The sequence below is a fragment of the Pelecanus crispus genome, chromosome 5 (genome assembly GCF_030463565.1).
Source record: "Pelecanus crispus isolate bPelCri1 chromosome 5, bPelCri1.pri, whole genome shotgun sequence".
In the NCBI taxonomy this organism is placed as follows: Eukaryota; Metazoa; Chordata; class Aves; order Pelecaniformes; family Pelecanidae; genus Pelecanus; species Pelecanus crispus.
Genome location: NC_134647.1, coordinates 73,440,845 through 73,454,365, shown reverse-complemented (window position 1 = coordinate 73,454,365; position 13,521 = coordinate 73,440,845). Strand labels below are relative to the sequence as shown.

At 36.8% G+C, this 13,521-nt stretch overlaps 1 protein-coding gene across 3 annotated transcripts in view; it reads right to left on the bottom strand.

The window, feature by feature from the left end:
* Window positions 1–13,521, bottom strand: part of ST6GALNAC3 (ST6 N-acetylgalactosaminide alpha-2,6-sialyltransferase 3) — a 234,764-nt gene that overhangs the window by 192,765 nt on the left and 28,478 nt on the right. The window lies entirely within an intron of this gene.

Here is a 13,521-nt window from a genome sequence, read left to right as displayed (position 1 = left end):
AATAGAGGAATCAAATTTGCATTTCCTTAACGAGTAAACCAAAGTGAGTATCTAGTGATGAAACTGTTAGGTATTTGATACTCCTCAGAATTGCAAGCTTAGATCGTATCAGCAAGCTAGCAAATATGCTCAACTTCTTGAAATTTACTACAAGAAATTTTTCAATAGAATCAAAAAAATACATAAGGGAAGGGAACCAAGAATGTAGTTATAGAAGGTAACAAAGTATGTTTGCCAAATTTTACCCAGCTTAAACCACCATTCTACTCACATTGATATATAAGTGAATTAAATAATTGATCATCTTCCTAACAATGCCCAAGAATTATACTGATTGTGCCATTTAAAGAGACAAAAAAAAAAAGCCATCTAAATTCTTACAGTGAACATAAAGAAAGAGTAATTACAGAACTACTAGATGGAAAACAATCACAGTATTTTAGTTAAAGAAGCTGAGACTAAGTAGTATAATGTACTCATCTGTTGTCTGTCATAATGAAGGCAGTAATTTGTTCCAATACCATTTAAGTATCTTAAATCATTTGGAATGCATGGTAAACTTCACAACGGCATTGCAAACATTTAAAAAGCTGTAATTTTGTTGGGAATCTGAGTTCAGGATTAGGGTGGCAACAACAGGGTGTGATTAAAGTGAGACACTTCACTTTCAAAATTTCCAGGAGGGGCTCAGGGGCAGGGGAGAGGATGCTGTTTCCTTGGAAACCAGCCTACACATATAGTTGCAGTGTTTAATATGGATTAGATGACATAGTTACCACGAAGCAAATACAATTATTCTTCTTTAAACTGAACAAATCTAGAATACAAAAATTTCCAATCTCTAAGAAACATAAAAGGAAGTTCAATAGGAAAGATCAAACAGCAAACAGCAAGAGTGCACAACCAGAGCAGAAGTGAACAGTCACCAGTGTCCAGGCTCTAAAAGTAATAATGAGAATTCCATATGTGTCCTCCTTTATGATGAATGACTGCCACAAGCACAGTTCAGTCTTTTATTTGTTTGTTCTCCCTGCAGTCATTATTGGTAGGATATGTTTCACTTGGCATAGCTCTTGGAAACAGGCTGCATTTCAGGAGAGCAAACTTATTTAAAGGCATTTTTGTTAACAAATACATGTTTTATAAAGGGCACACACAAGATATTTACCAAGATGCAAACTTTCAGAGGAAAAAAAATAAAAGTATATATAAAATATTGGCTGATCAGCTTTGCTTTTAGCTTACCTAATATTTTACATATGTTCTGGAAGCCCAAAGCCCTCTGCACTTAAGTGATCAGCTAGGCAGGACTGCTCATGTGATAACTTTCAAGTGGTTTTTAGACAGAATTTCCTAACTGAGTGGCCATAAGACCTTTAACTAGATATATTTTAGCCCCCAGAAACAGCTGCTCCTGACCTGGAACACACTTACAAATGCCCTTGATTTTATGATCACTAGGGGTCTCTAATGTCAGCAGAAGTACTGCAGCAGCCACTTGCCCTGCAGACATCCATGCACATGGTTAAGTCTTTGAATATGCACTCAAACACAATCTCCACAAAGAACACTAGTGGAAATCAGCTGAAACTAAAGGCTGTAGCTAAAGGGAAAAAACCCTCATACAGTTTACACTAAAGTCAACCATTAAAAAAATAATAAAAGAAAAACTCTGCACAGTTTTCGTCATTTCACCTGCACTGCTGAACCAACAAAAAGATTAGGAGAAAGAGGATATTTAAATCACTGTGTTTTTTTAAGCACTTGAAACTATTATACATCCATGAAAAAGAATGATAGAAGGATAAAACTGTTTAGGTTTTAAATCAGAGGCAGATCAGAGTCGGCCCTGGATTGAAAGTCTGTTTAAATCAGTTCTTGATACAATAAATTACGTTTTCAGATACAGAATGCAAAAATCCAATAGAAAAATTGATCTACAAAACCAGATCTGTTACATGAAACATTCCCTGATTACTAGGCACCTAAATAGCTGTCAAGTCTCCTAACAATTCCATGTTAAAAGACACGCGCTCATGACAGAACAAAACCATCACCACCAAGTTAAATCCAAGTTATAGGCCTGTATGCAATCAGTCGCTTGGCATTCGCCTTCCTTTTTTAAGACACACAGTTATTCAGCAGAAGGTGCTTGATAAGGAAATACTGAATAAGTATTACAAACAAATTGTTGACAAGAGATTGTTGGCATTTAAAGTGAATTTAAATTTCAATGTGGGGTGGTTGGTTTTGTTTTCACTGATCACCAAAGTACTGAACTTTAGTGCACTATATTAATGGTGCCAAATTTCATTAGACTGTGAAATTCAAACCCCACCTCACCTTATGCAAGAGACTCCATGAAAGAACATAAGCAGTATACCTCAGGATTTGGAAAATATTCTCAATAGTCCATGAAAATTTGAAGTTTCCCATCACAAGTAAAAAAAGAAAAACCAAACTAAACTACAACCTTTATTAAAAAAGTGTGCTTACAGAAAAATAAATTACTAATTTAAAATTAGTTCTCTATAATCACAGGATTCATCGGTAAACATTTAGCTGTACTTTTAAAAATTGCTAGCTTTTAAACATATTAAATACTAAAATCTAGATATAGCCAGGTAAATGTTAGACTTGCATAATATTAAGAAAATCTTTGGCATCATTTAAAGCCGCTGCCTGGGTGCAGGGGCACATCAGTATGAAAACTGTTTTAAACACAACCTATATAGGGTTATTGTCCAGTTTATTTATTACTGTTACCATGATATATGGTAGCATGAAGATTGTCCTAGTCACAATGGAGTTGTGTGATACTACTAAAGAAAAACATAATTTATAGTAACTACACATTTCTCATTTTTAGCAGTGATCTAGGACAAAGTCTTACTAGAGTATAATTCTTGCAAAATACAGCACTGTTGATGTCAAAACCTAATGCAAAAATTCCCAGTGATTTAAACTTAGTCTCAAATGGCATTGAGTAAAGAGCTCTAAATCAACTGAATACTCCTCTTAAATATCTATCATTTAAAAAAAAAAAAAAAAATCACAAAAAAAGAGGAAAAAACCCAAGATTTATCAAAGGTAAATGGGCTTCACATAGCTTCTTTGTGCTAGAAAGATACCACCGAGTTGGAGATGTCATATATAAAAACAGAGTTGTCATTTATAATTGCCCCTTCTCTAAATTTAATGCTGAGCCTTCCAATGCAGAGCTGCCATTTTTCCTCTTGTATGGAGACTCAAAAGGATAAAAAAAAAAAAAAAAGAATCTGCACTGAACATGTGCCTTTAACAATCCTGTTCCTTTGACACACCCATACCCACTGGTTAAATCCTCTACCACCAAAACAACAGCTGACATCACTGTTGGAACAATAGCTGCACTTAAACAGCAATTTATTTATTCCATATATAGATCATCCAATTATCCCTCAGGATAATTAGCAAAATTCAAGAGGCATTTTTAAAAATAAAGTCACAAGGACAGTAAATCTGAGCAAGACATCACTTGCTCACAATGATACAGTAAATTAGTAGAAAAGACAGCATTTCTGGCAACAAATGGCAAAGCTCTTCAAAAGGACCATATAAGCTCAACTTTCATTTCCTCCTCATTCTTAAAACATTTCTACTTTCTGAAAACAAAGTGGAGAAGGTAGAACAGAACTTACTAGGGAGGTATATAACCCATTACAAATGAATTTGTCAGCCACATTTAAGCTTTTATCATTTACATATATGTAGATATAAAAAGTCAAGTCTGTGAAATTGTTCTGTCTTAGGTTTCAGAACTTCGTGAAGTATTTCCTACTAGTTTGGTTTAGCATCTTACCACACCTCTCATTGTGTATCTGTCTGTAATAAAGTTGGTTTTTTCCAATTCAAATGTAGTAGTAGTAAAATTATGCAAGAAGTCTACTAAATTAAAGCAATTATTAAAAATAAAGCTAACTAAACCACCAGAATCTATAGGTACACACTGAATACAGAGTAACTTACTACCCACAAAAAAAACAAACCAACCAACTAATCTATCAGTCAATAGTAATCAATCAGGTTTGCTCTCTAGGTTTTTGTTCCTGTCAAAAGCATTTAGGAATAAATCCAGTGATAAAGCCGGAGGAAACCATTCCAACTTGTCTGTCTAGTGAACACATCTCAAGTAGTAGCAACCAAAAACTTGCACAGACAGTTTATTTTGAGTTCAAAAAGCACATAAAATAATAGTCAGACAATGGACAGAGAAGGACAACAAACAGAACAACAATCACTCAGATGATGTTCCTTATACCTTACTCACTCATGAGGAAAAGAAGAGGTTTTTCTGGCTGCTGGGAGCAGGACATGGAGAATGAGAGGGCCCCTAAATAAATCTGTATTATCTAAGAGATGGAAATTATATTTTTTGCTTGTTTGCAACTTCATGTTCTCTTTAGAGACCTTGTCTCTAGTTCAAATATTTACGGGCTTTCACTTCATAAAATTGGAAGAAAATTTCTAAATGAGGACATTTCAAAAATAAAAAGATCCTTGTAAAAGTTGACTTTTTGTGGTTACTCTTTAATGCCATCTCCCCTCCTACCCCCCATTTCACCATCCCACATCCATTTGGGAAAACACATACAAGCTCATGAGTTATTTCACTGTCATGAAACCTGTAGTTTTCAATGAAAAGTCAGATTTCAGCAAAAACACTCCTTAAGGGCAGCTACAATTGCAGGGAGTTCTGGATATGCAGAGAAATCCCTGCTCTTCCAACCTTTGTCCATAAGCGAGGCAGGTTCCTCATTGGTACCAGGGAATGCAAAATGCTTCCCCTTATGATGCCTGGAGTAATATTTGAGGTCATGCCTCTGCTTATGCTTCTTCCTCTCTTCACTGTTCTTACTTCAGCAAACCTCCCAGTGGAGTCAATTACAATTTTGCTTGAGTAAGCACTGCAGGGTATGGCCTGTTGGCATTAAATAAGTCATCATTTTTAATTGGCATTTTAAGTTCCATCAAACTACAGACTATACCTCACACTGCCTTAGTAAATGTTTGCACAGGGTAACAATTTGGATCATGTTAATATTCACAAGTGATCCAAATATACACTGTACAAATACTGAGGTCAGGCGAGTTATTTCAGGACAAAAGATATCTAGATCTATTCTTCTTAAATTAGCATGTATTTTGAAAGTCATAAGACAGACTAAAGTTATTTATTTTAGGGCATGCACATATTTCTTTTAGATCATTTGGTCCAGCGCCAGTAAGTACTGTGTATACTGAAGACCTTATAAAAGCTTGTTTTATCAGTGAATTCATCCTAAGCCTCTTTTTAAGTGTAACATTATTCATCTTGAAAAGTCTGTAACAGCACACTCGCCACTTTTCATGATTACACTAGCTGCTATCAAAACACCCCAAAAATCTCTCATTATTGGGATTTGTTGTTGGGACTTTCTCCCTAATATCACTCCTCCTCCCCCTTCAAAAGGAGCATTAAAACAAGCTTTTGGTTTGCTGTGTTAGCTGTATTACACACTCAGGATGCTTACTCTTTGAAGCACTTTGGGACTGGAATTTGTATGAACCTCAACAAGTGTTGTAGAACATAACATAGGATTTTTTTTTTTTTTTTTTTTTTTTTTAGGATCCTAAACCACTTAGCATAGTACCAAACAAATATCAAACTTCATACTGATGAACGGCCTATCTCAAAATTCCTCTTAACACATGTGCTTCTGTTAGCTTCTATGGAAATACACGTAGTACCCTAAGTTACTCTAACCTTCAAAACCTAGTTTTTCCCCCAGTTTCTTCAAAGAAACACAGAGACTTTACTGAGTCTCATGACATATATTTCAATCCAGAAAGTGGTTTTTTTTTTCCTGACCTGTTAACCCTTTTGCAAGCCTAAATCATACTTCTTGGTTTTGGGGGATTTTCCTCCCAAAGGAATTCCCCGTTTCTCCACCAATCTATTTCAAACATCCTCAATTTCTGATGCATCTTCAGGATTAATGACAGCTACAAGACAGAAAATATTGAGCTTGTGTAAGATTAAGTCATGCTTACAGACAATGGGTAACTAAAAACTTAAAGGAACACAAGCTTCTGTACGCTATGGTTATGTACAAGCAGAACAAAAAGTGAAGAGAAAACACTTTAAGATCTAGATCAAGTGGATTGTTTCTGTAGCATCCTAGAGTAAAAAGGCAAATTACAGTAAGTCCCTCAGTAAAATTGAATCTGACACCTCTTTTCTGTTGAGATTAGGAATTATCATCTTGCAAACCTGCACTTTGGAGCATCAGCATCAACCTGTCTGGAATGTAATTTAGATTTTTCAGTAACATAAAATGCCTACTCTTCTGTAGTCATTAGTGGCTGGCATAAACAGTCTGACAGTATTATAAATGAAGGCCCTGACAGTTTGCAACACTAATTCAGTATTTTGCCAGTAGCTCTAGAGCTCTCGGGGGTGGGGGGAACGCATCTCTTTAATCAGAATCCCTGTTTGTTATTCTTGTACTGATGGTTTGCAAGTCTTTTTGTGGGACCAACCTGATTTCTGTTGAAGAGCTAGAAAACACACAGTGGAGTTAAGAATTACAAGCATTTATGCACATGCTTAATGTCCTTGCCATAAAAAAAGATGAGCTAATATAGTTTAGCAGTTATTTCTTAGAGATGAATCTAAAACTAATGAGCAAAAAAAAAAAGGTATGTTTCCTTTGAAATGGAAAGAGTCTGGGATCTCTCGTTCCCTCTAGTGGCCACTGGTTCTTAGACACCGTATTCAAGAATGTATGTGAACTGCATCCCTTCATTTGATATATGTAACTAGACTGAGCTCTGCCGTGATGTCGCATTTTAAGTGGAACTCCCTGAAGAAATCAATGGCGAATTCTGCTTAAAAAACGGTGGCATATTATGGCCTATGGTTGCCTAAAGAAGATCTCTTCCCAGCAGGGACAAAAATGAAGGTCATTCTCTAGGAAGAGAGAGGACTAGGGCTGGACTTAAAGTAATTTAAAATTACATTAACATTTTGATTGTTTCTCATGTGTTGTGCTTGCCTGAGCCTCAGATCAGAAAATATAAAATAAAGATTTGGGAAACATGAAACAAGAGAGAACTGGTGCAATTCATGGTGAAAAGCAGGTAATGTAAAACAAATAGGAACAGGCGAGCTGCTTTTTAACGAGATCCACTTCGATCTGACAGATCGAGAAGTTGAAAAACCTTCTCTTCTGTCTCCTCCTCCTCAAAAAAAAAAAAAAAAAAGAAAAGATTAAAATCTATGTTTTGTGCTTGTTGCTATGTTTAAAACTCCATTGAAAAGAAAAGAACACAAGTCTAAGTAAAGTGCAGAGCAGCAACATGTGAATACAGCATCTAATTATTTAGGTTAAGCAAAGAACATGGATAGGTACTAGAGAAATTTCAATCTTAAACTCAATAATCCCCATCAAGATGAAAGCAAATTTTGAGGAGTGTAATGTACACAGAAAAGAGTAATTCAAAGTATTATTGCTAGTTTCCATGTTAACTGCAAGCACTGACGGCAAAAAACCAAAACAAGATCCTGGATTTTACAGTTCCTGTTCATGATGGATTAATGATTAAAGATAAATAAAACAATCAATTTACATTGTACAAGGAGTGGCAACTATTGAAAGTATTAAGATGCTATTAAACTGACAGCAAATGGTACAAAGTCAGTTCTGATATCCCCATTTTAGAACAAATAGAAGAATTGGATTTCTATGACTGGAGCACATATAACCAATTGTGAAATTTGGGATTAGCTAGTTTCTAAAGAAAACCTAAGACTGGACTTATCAGACTCGCAGTTTGATTAAGAGCATGAAAATAGCAAAACTGAAATATACTTCTATTAAAGATCCAAAGATTATTTTGGAATTTAACGTGCCTCCGCTTGCCTGGGGTGGGGGGTGGGGGGCGGGGGCGGAAGAGAGTAAATATCACATAGCATCTCTACATAGAAGTATCTGCAAAACTTTGTTCTACTGCAAGATGGTAAAATATCAGTTACAATCATTCTCACTTCTGAGCAACACGCATCAAAAAAATGAAAATGAAATGGGGAATCCAGAAAATGATCAGCAATGAGGATGATCAGACCAGAGATTTAAAAAAAAAAAAAAATGAGGAAAGGCTAGGGTAAATACTTTGATTAATTCAAAGGAGAGATGACAAGGTGATATGCTTCAAATACATAAAAGGCTACTGTTCTTCGTGCCTTTTGGACAGTACAAGTGGTAAAGAGATTACGTTTCAGCAAGACTGATAAGGACAACATTTTCAAACAGTAATGAAATACAGTAGTTTAGCCTGCAAAGTCTGCCTTATTGAAGGTGTTAAGAACTAGTTAGATAATCATCCATCCAAAAGGACCAATATAGCTGATCTTGCCTTAAGGCAAGATCACAGAGGTCCTTTTCCAGACCTGTACGTCTATGAACAGGGGAAGAACAAGAGCAGTCACTGAATCTGAAAGACAGAAGATAAGCAGCAAAACAAGTGAATTAACAGCAAATACTCTTTAAAACATTAGCTTACTAGGCCACAGAACTCATTACCAGGGAAAAATAGAGGTTGAATGTTAAATACCTTACTAAAAGCAATCATTCATTTTTATAGACACTGAAAAATACCCTCAAACTTACCAGGACTGTGCAGCTATAGCACTAGTAATGTGATTATTTATGGCTGTTTACATGGTAATTCTGCAATACAAAGAAGAGTTCACTTGGAAGGTAAGCGAGGATGAGACTGATTCCCTCCACAACTTCTGTCCTAAAAGAGAGGGCACCAACCTGCGTGCCTAGACATTGAGAGAAAAATATTACCTGTCTCAGTGCTCACAAGAGGCCCAGAATAATACTGCATTCCAAACCTAATGCATTAACATCTATTTTAATATGGTTTGTCCTCTGCTTAGCAAGTGTTCTTTTAAAAACAGTGTAGGTAGGAGGTAAGAAACTCATGGGAAACTGTTTACATTTCTGGAGAAGTGAAAGAACCTGCTCCCATAAGCTCCAAAATGCCAGAACAAGATTTAACACATTTGTCTTCCCAGAAAGTTGGCATTCTCTCACCAACAATGAATATTTCTTACTATGGAAACTGGGTATCAGCGAGTGATGCTAATGACCTACACTGACTTTTAGCTTCACGTCATCCAGTTCGAATCGCAACCAGGCTAGTGAGCATTCAAAAATCATCATACCTAGAGTGACAACAGAGGGGATGAACTCAGTAGGAAACAGAATTTCCACCTTTCACAAATGTATCACCATACTTTATTATTGCATTGCAAGTTCTTCAGTTACAGGCCAGACCCCCTACTCTGTTTTGTCTGTACCCAAGACAGTGTTCTCGGCTGAATGCACTTCTTTAGTGTGTTTTTAAAAAAAAAAAAATCCCTTACAGAACAACCCTCCCACTATGGTTTTCTGTGGAGATTCTATTTTTTTCATTGGGTTTTTCTTCTACATTAGCCTAAAAGCAGATGCTTTTCTCCAGATACTAGAAATGTAATAATACTTTCCCAATACAAGGATTGCTTTGTCAGTAAACTAAAACTAGGTCATATTTCTGACTGACACTATTCAAATATTACATCTTACACAAGAGAGATCACCCACTATTTACATAGCTGTTATCAAAAGCTGCCTGGTGATGCTGTTCATCCCTTCTCACTGAGTGGATTTAGTGGTTAAAAGTTGTAATATGTTTAGTTATTTGTATTAATCATTGTGAAGGTAAATATGGAAGGGAGACACCACTTTCTAAGGTTCTGAGACAGAACCTTAGTAAATCAAGATAGCTTTGAAAACGGCATATTAAAATATACATGCATGTAAAAAAGGCCCTAATAGATCCTAATATTTCTTTTAAAATTCCAAGGGCGCCCTCTTGTGTGAAAACTGGCAGACATTACGCTGTATGCCATGGTGAAGCACGTAAGATGATGTTTAAAGTCTGCAACAACATAATTACATTCCCTCTTATCACCTCGTAATTTTGCCTATTTCTGACATGTAATTTTTTTTCTTCCAACCTGTTTCACTGGATTTTTATTCTCATGGACACATGAGCAGGCAAAGTCAAAGCCAAATCAGTGCAAAATAATCTGTTCTGTATCTTGTCTCAAAAATACAGTTTCCTCCAGTGTTTCCCTACTCAGCTCTGCAGGATTGATACTTCCTCCAGGCTGCAACACTGACACAATACCAGACCTAATAAAAATAATAAGAAAATGTCAGCCAACACTTTCAAGCTGATAGGAGAAAACTGAAAAAATGTAACTAGAGCCGCAAGAGGTGAGGAGGGAACTCAGCTTGCTTTTCGTTGTCCATCTTCAAATCAGGCAGTGTGCAATGGGAAATTTCCAGAAAATAATGGCCTATTTACACTGGAATGTCAGTAGGAAAGCATCATTTGGCGCAGAGGAAGATGAAAACTGAAAGGCATCACAGACACTTGCCTGGAGGTAACATATTGACTAATGCCACAGATTTCAAATTGACAGGTGCTCATTAAAAGCCACAAATGCAAGCAGCCAGGGTGAAGCCAGATTTACTAGGGAAAATGCACATATTGCCTGTTAAAGCTGCCATAATTAGCAAAAGTAGAGCAGACACAGCTACCGAGGAAGAATGGGTAAAAGCAAGTAGGGAGAGAGGCAGATGGAAAGACCTAAAGCAAAGGTAGAAAGATGAAAGAAGAAAGGGAGAGGAAAGGAGTTTACAAGTTGAATCCACATAGAACATGAAACCCTCACTTGCGTTACTCATTCTTTTAATTTTGTGCTTGCCTTCCCCTAGCAATTAAACTGAACGTCCTTGACAGTCTGTCTTCTGTAGCAGCACAGAACTGAAACTAGACATCAGCTTCAGCTCTTTACAGTCCCCACAGTATTTTAATTTTCTAAATTGGAGATTTATGGAAATTCTGACATTCATCTCTTGGTTGAAATGCTAGTATGCTGCTTACAAACACAGACTTTGTCTCCTTTTAGCTAGAAGGTTGACAAGAAAGGCTTAGCTGCTTTCTAATCATTATCCTGCACGTGATGGGCTGTGAATTTTATGAGCTTTATCATCTTAATGCTTACATCTCTAAAAGCTCTGGCCGCAGACATGCTTTTGCTCTCTGTATTCTTTCAACAACAGTAGTAATAATTAGCAATTGTGAGCAGCCTGATTATCATATGAATGGAGAAACAATTGAAAATGCAGCAGAATTAGGACCCAGCAAACGTCTAAGTCTTCAAAATTATAGAACCTTCAGCAACAGACGTCATTCAAAAGTTTACCTGCCACCACACCATTACATTAAATACTATTAACAGTAGGCTCTAAGTTGCACCACAAGACTTCAGGTCTGATTGAAGAGTTCTTAGAATTTATGACCTCTTCCCCTATGCAGATGCATAATAAGAGGACCTGAAGTCAGGTTAGTATGTTTCCAGCAGACTACTTATTATTTATAAAAATATGGGTTTTTTCCTTTTAGCTTTTCCTTTTTTGTCTCTTCTCAGATATCAGTAAATCTTTGTGTGATTAGTTCTGTACGCATGTTGACAAAACAACTAAAAAAACCTTGATGTGATTGAGCATCTACTGTTATTAGAAACGTTACCATCCATTAAAAGCGAGAGAGGAATGACAAACAATCACTCCTTGTATCTTAAAGAAAATTCTTAAGACACATGAACTAGAATGCCAAGCTGTCCTACTGAATAGCAACTACCTTTATTTCCTCCTTGTACTTCAAGGGGCTTCTACAGGAGAAGTTTTTACAAAAGGCAAAACTGTACATAAAACCAAATATGAAACATCAGTACTTCTAGCTCTGCTATAACTATCCTCAGAGTTAAATGGGCTGTCATGCTGCAGAACACTGGTAAAGGGTTAAGAAAGGCTAAAAGAAAATGCAAGTTCTATGACTGTTGACATTCACCTTTGTAAAAAGGCAAAGCAGCCACACCAAGAAAAGAAATTACTGCACAGACACCCTTTCATGCAAGAGGCTAACCATGAAAATTAGATGGAAGACAACTGCAGCTGCTTATGGGCTCTCGTACATCAGGATGAACATGCAGAACAATGATCAGCTATAGCCAACAGTGCACACAGACTGGATCTAATGAAAAATAATGCACAACTTCCCCAGAATATGTTGTGATATGGGCACGTCTGTCACCATTGGGATTCCCGGAGAGAAAATACTACATGTAAACACCGAGGTGTGTTAAGAGCTATTTATAACAAAAGGTGTTATCTATTTTACAAGTGTCTCCATATGCCAGACCCACTCATTGCCTTTCCAGAGCCCTACTTTAATGACACAAAATTTCATTAAATCTTCCGATAACTGCTGCCACTGCTGGCCATAAGCCAAGGCACTAAGACATTCCTCTCATCCTGCAAAGGAATGAATCCTAATGGAGCGTGTGTGCAATTGTTAACCCATCAACAGCCTTTTCTCTGTACCCACATCCTCAGCGTTTTAAGCAAGCCAGAAGTGGGTTGGGATCAGTCAAAGTATTTACGTACCTTTCTCTCATATACATAGCCTTCCTCCTTTACTATGTGTTTCTCTTCCAAACTATGATAATATTTACGTTTAGTGTTCCCTACGGGAACACTGAGGGGCAGATAACAGCATATGTAAATTATTTCTGACAGAAACGGTGAAACTTCATTTTTTAACAGTGAATTTATCATCTTGCTTTTTTCCACAAGCAAGAAATTCAATCCATTTACCAAACTGTAAATCATGTCCTCAGTCTTTCAAATTTTATTTACAGAGGTATTTAGTCACCTGAGAGCCATAGCAATATTTTAATATACCTCTGAAAATGGCTTCCTGCTTTTGCTTACAGCTTGAGACAAAAGACAAAAGAAAAAAAAAAAGAAAAACACACTTTTAAAAAAAAGCAAAAAGGAGAGAAATGCAATGGTTTCCCACATATGGTAGTTTGTGACTTAGTTTCAGCTGCTGAGTGTTCCCATTCCCCTCACAGCTTCAGCAGTAGAAAAAGGAGGAGGGAGGGAGGGGAAGAAAAGGGAAAAAAACCATAACAAAAAATAAATCTCTTCATCACACAATCACACAGCACTTCTGGGATATCTCCAAATCCACAGTAACATTCCTCCAGGACTCCGGGGACTGACAGACAGCACACTGCAAGCAGCACCCACTGTTTTTTCCTCTAGCACTTTTAAAGCCCAGCAGTGCCACTGTCACCCGTTAACATCCCAGCTGCCTACAGAACAATTTCCCCGGCCTCAGGTCTCCTGCAGCACAAGGCACAGAGCTGTCACATCTCTTGTAGGTTTGCTGCCTCAGCAAATTCAATTTACACTTTTATTTGTTTATTTTTAAGCGAAATCCAAGCTGGATCACTTCCCCAGGAAGGAAAACTGATGTTAAAAAACACCTGAATTTGTCTCTCCTGACAATACTCTAAACAAGGAGTTAAGAAAT